At 38.2% G+C, this 5,347-nt stretch overlaps 1 long non-coding RNA gene across 1 annotated transcript; it reads left to right on the forward strand.

Annotated features, from left to right (window-relative positions):
• The first annotated feature begins 1,022 nt into the window (after positions 1-1,022).
• LOC123096891 (uncharacterized) lies at positions 1,023-1,549 on the forward strand. Its single transcript, XR_006446738.1, has 3 exons — positions 1,023-1,245; positions 1,358-1,409; positions 1,508-1,549. It is a non-coding gene; the product is annotated as an uncharacterized lncRNA (long non-coding RNA).
• Positions 1,550-5,347: the final 3,798 nt, after the last annotated feature.

A 5,347-nucleotide genomic window follows, 5' to 3' on the forward strand; every position in this document is an offset into this window, starting at 1 on the left:
CATGGAGAATTATGAGATTTTAGGTGGATTTAATTTGGTGATTGTGATCTTCAGAAGATAGTCAAAGATGTTTAGTGGATTATTAAATTTTAAGTCTAGTAGGCGAGGATGATGATTATTATATTAGTGGATAAATAGATCTTTCAATTAGTCTTGGACAATTTGGATTTAGTTAGGTGATTGTGATTTTGACCCAAATTTCAGGTTAGATTATGAGATTTCAGGTGAATTTTAGTTGATATGACTTTTGAGGAGGTAGTCAAAGATGTTCGGTGGATTATGAGATTTTAGGTTTAGTAGGTGAGCATGATGATTATTGCATTGGTGCATAAATAGATCTTTAATTAATCTTGGAACAATTTGGGCTGAGTATGCATGCTTTGAAGATTCATGGGATAGAGACATACCCCGTATCAACACTATTCCAGAAAGACCGCCACACTTTGGCCCATGACCTTAAGCAGTATGAAGTGCTGAAACAGAACCCATTCTAGTGTGACATGATGGAAAGCTATGGAGTCTGAACAACTACAGAACTGACGTCATCCAAGCACTGGGTGGTGTGGAAGGTATCCTGGAACATACCTTATTTAAGGGAACATACTACTGTATTTCCCTATTTGGGAGGGTTTGTTTTGGGAGAAGGTTTCAGGTTTTGAGGAATCAATCAAGTACCAAAAGCTGACAAAGGCACAGCGTTCTGGGCTTAATCAAATCCCCAGCAGAAGATTTACCCTCTGGTGGTCGCCAACCATGCATTAATCGTGCACACGTATATGTTGGTTTCCACTTTCCAGGTTCAGCTAGAATATTAACTGGTTCCTTGGCCCCGGGTCAAAGCCCCTCCTCCAGCAAGCAATGAACAAAATCATGAAGGTAATAACCATGCTAACTGTAGCAAATCTAGCATTATGGCAATATCTCTGTTGTAGTAAAAAAAATCTTATTTAATAAATGACATGCTTGTTTATTTTCTCTTTTGACAGTCAAATCCTGCTCTGTATGTGCTGAGGGAGAGAATAAGAAAGGGTCTTCAGTTGTATTCATCTGAACCCACCGAGCCATATGTGTATTCACAGAACTACGGAGAGATATTCAGCAATCAAATCATACGGCTTGTGGATGACATAAATGTCTACCGAGATACCATTCACAAAACCTTCGAGGGTAACCTGACGACCAAACCAATCAATGGTGCCATCTTTATTTTCAATCCAAGAACTGGTCAACCAACTATTTCTGAAGGTTTGTTCCCTTTCTTTTGCTTTTAGCTCTAGTTTTCTTGCAATTATGGCATAACTGCGAAGCATCACAATTTGGAAGACTGACTTGAATTAAAATGGTTTATAATCTGCAGGTCATCCACACAAGTGTATGGGCAGGACAAAAGCGTCTAGTTTCTCAGCATAGTAATCGCGCCAGTTTTCCTCATTTTTAGATTTAACTGAATTTGCATATCCATCCCGCCACAGCATGGAACTCACCAGCTAGATTGTGACTTAGCCAGCGAAGAATCTCCCAGAGCATGAGTTCCTTGCTGACATGGAGCCACTGGGACCCAGTTGAATGAAGCTCCTCAGCTATCACCTCAGGTTTGTCTGACTACCATTTTCTATCTTCAAATCCAACCTTGTGATTCTTATCCAAAATAAAAATTATATAAGTAGCTGAATTTCAGTGCATAATTCTGTAATGCCTGATCAAGCAGATTTATGTCTTTCCATGAGCGGCTAACTGTCTCTCCTGGGGAATTCTGAATGTGAATATTGAAATGCATTCTATACAAAATCCAATCTTTCCAACTCACACTGCACTGTACATACAAATTTATTATTGTTGCTTCTTTTGTTTCTTGCACATTTTACAAGTGTTTTTTTTTTTGCCTGGGATAGTTTCAGTGCCGAAATTGATTCTGTTGTTTTTGGCAAATTATGGTGATTTTTTTTTTGCCTGTGAGCCAGTGTCGCTACTGATGTTGTTTCTTTCTTGCCACATTCTGTTACGGAGTGCTTTTTTTGGGTATGATCCAGAGTCTCATATACTGAACTGTTCGTTCTGTTGTTCCTTTGCAGGATTTGACATGACATGCTAATATTTTGGAGAAAAACAAGCAGTGGGATGGTAAGAAGTGCATCATTTTGACCTGTCGGCGAACACCTTGGGTCAGTGGTTATGTTTGGGAGAAGAAGAAAACCTATCGTGGTCAGTGGTCATTACTTGTCAAACTGAATTATTAGCGTCAAGTTGATGTTTCGCTTGGTGTTATCATCCTCGTCTAGTTGATGCTTTGTGATTTGAGCTTTTTTGTTGAAGCTTAATGTGTTATTTCATCTGGTTGCTCTTCTTAAGATTGGATTACTTGCAGATTTCTTTTTAGCTGGATTAAGTTTACTATGTCAGTGTTTGGTTACATATTTCTGTCAGTCAGTTCTGTGCCTGAGACCTGACGTCACCGGCACGCCTCATATGATTGGATATTCTCATGACCGTGCACCAAGCCTGTGTGTGAACAAAACATTTGTCTGACCATCTCGCTTCACTTGCTGAGAGACACGGATATTCTCATGGTCATGCAGTCAGGCTACCAACGGCAGCGAGTGTGAACATTTGTCTTTAGACCAGTATGAACTACTCGGTAGATGGCTGCATGGTAGCGCTGGATACTCTGGGTACTCTATTGTTCTTGTTCATCTTTAAGAATGGACTGATATATTTAATGTTCTCTAATTACTGTCAGAAATATCTATTTTCTTAGCATGGCAAGAAACAGAAGATAACGAATAAGTAGGAATGTATGATACAAACTTCTGAGCATACATTCTTCGATAGGAATTGTATGATGTGATCTGTATAGGTATCGACTTGGTGTTTCGCCATTTCTAAGTTAAGATATTTGTGTGACATACTGTTAGCAGTACATTTCTAATGCTGTTTTGGCCTGAATCATCAATTCTGTTGTACGTACTTCGAGTATTTATGTGCGGTTATAATATCTGAAGCTCTGGACATTGCAGAAAAAGGAGGCACCTGCTTGGCGAAAGCTAGCGCCTATGGCGAAATTCTAAATTCAGAATATATGACTGGACTACTTGAGGCTTTTGCATAGTTTTCTACTGGCAGTTGTTCAACAATTTACAGCTAGCATTTTAAGAAAGAGTATTTGTATGTCTGCATCTTCAGCCCTGTTTCTTCTGTTTTATGTCAATGCAAGATCTTACAATTTAAAATGAGGTAATTGACGCATACTTTCGAATTCCTTAAGGAGGTTGAGGTATGCAATATTTGTCATGTCCGAGTTGAAATGAAACAATGCCTTTCACTTAGCTGTATTTGTGTCATTATGCTACGTGCTCATTCAGATTCTTGCTCATCAAAGAATCATTCGAACCAAATGCTGAATCTTGATAACGCCTTTCAGTTGTACGATCACTTGTTCCAGGATTTGTTCATTTACTTGTTGCAGTCAACAAGTCTCTAATATCTTGTATCAGGATCCGTTGATTACTTGTTTCAGGACCTCATCTTCAATTTGCCTAGTGTTACACAGAGCAAAAATCTTGTCGTGGCTGTAACTTGTTCTTATGCATTACTGTTCATTTTTTTTATCAACTAGCTAACTGTTGCCTGCGGTGCAAATTTTGTTTCCTGTAGGTGACTTTCGACTCTGGTTTGGCCTAGCATTTATAGTAAACTAAATTCTGAGTAACATGTATGCTGATAATAGGGAAGACATTCAAACACTAAATTTAAAAAAGTTGTTGTTTTCAAATTTTGTAGTACTGTAGTACTAGGATGTTTGTTGAACTGGTGGACACATGTGGCAGGATGTGGGTACCTACAGGCTGACTCTGAGTCTCTAAGCAAGCGAAGCGAGATGGTGTCAAGTCAGGCAGGGGACAGTGATGGTCTCTACAGGATGACTTGCTTTGCTGACTGTTACTGCTGCACTGGTGCACTGTCTCTGGTCACTTCTTTGATCCGGCGACGTAAAGGTTGTGTCTGTGTGTGTGCAGTAGCAGTACATGGTCTGTGTAAGCCTTGGTGCTGTTACCCCATGGCACTGGTTGTCTCTGGTCATGTGTAATGCTGAAGCAAAGAACAATGGTATATACATTCTAAAGCAACAGCTTTTTAAAAGTGATTATTGTTTACATGTAGAAGTTTGTTTCAATATTTGCACTACTTTTGATCTCTATACATGTCATTACTTAGATTAGCCACTATAGTGTTTAGGAAGAAACCCAAGTTGAAGCACAGTAGATGTTCTTTTTTTGAAAAACTGAAGCACACTAGATGATTATTGGCATGGTAAGGAAAAAAATTAGATAGTTTTAAGAGATTATTAGTCTACTGAAATAATCATGAAAAAAATGTGAACACATTATTGTTCTCGCTTTTCTTTGCCATTCATTGCCTAATCATCTATAGGGTACGTACTATGTAGTATGTTAGTTCAAATACGTGTACAGCATTTTTCAAATACATGACTACCATTTTCTTTCAAATACATGCTTTGATGTCTATTTTTCCATAAACATTGTAAGTTCTTCATATACACCTAAAACATAGTATTTTACAATTACGCAAAAAAAATTGAATTACACAATCATTTTTTACATTGTATAACATTTTGAAAATAAAATAAAAATATCACGTACAGTTTTTCAAACGCATGAAGATATTTTAAATGTCATGAACACTTTTTAAATGTTGTGAATATTTCTTTACAGTAACTGTTACAAAAAAATCGTCTATGTTTTTTCAAATTCACAATGAACATAATTAAATTTTTGGAATATTTGTATTTATATTTTGTAATAATATAGAAAACAAAAAAAATTGAAAGAGAGGAATAATAACACGTACATTCTTTTTTAGGCATGTACATGTGATTTGCCCGTGGGAGGGAGGAGAGTCATGGACTCCCTAGCGCAATGGGCTGCCTGGCCCATATACAGAAGCACTGTAGGCAATCCGTCCTTCCAACTCGCTAAAAGCGAGCTATAGCCAGGGAGTTCCTATTCGCCGCTTGCTGTGGCAAACAGACGCCGTTTCGCACAGACGGGTGTCCAAATGGGCCAGCCCATGAATACAGGGGACGAAAGCGCGCTGTAGCCAAAAAAACAACGCCGTTGCAGGAATTCGAAACCACGACCTTATGGTATATGGTATAACCGAGGTGGTACTACCAGTTGACCTACCACTCGTTACTTTTTTTTTGAGACATCCCTACCACACGTTACAGATTATATAGCAGCGACATTCTTAAAGAAACAACACACAGCGCAGATCAAAATTATATCTTAAATTTCAAAGGCACTTTTATATTGAAAAAAACGAAGGGATC

The sequence above is a fragment of the Triticum aestivum genome, chromosome 1B, assembly GCF_018294505.1.
Source record: "Triticum aestivum cultivar Chinese Spring chromosome 1B, IWGSC CS RefSeq v2.1, whole genome shotgun sequence".
Taxonomy (NCBI): domain Eukaryota; kingdom Viridiplantae; phylum Streptophyta; class Magnoliopsida; order Poales; family Poaceae; genus Triticum; species Triticum aestivum.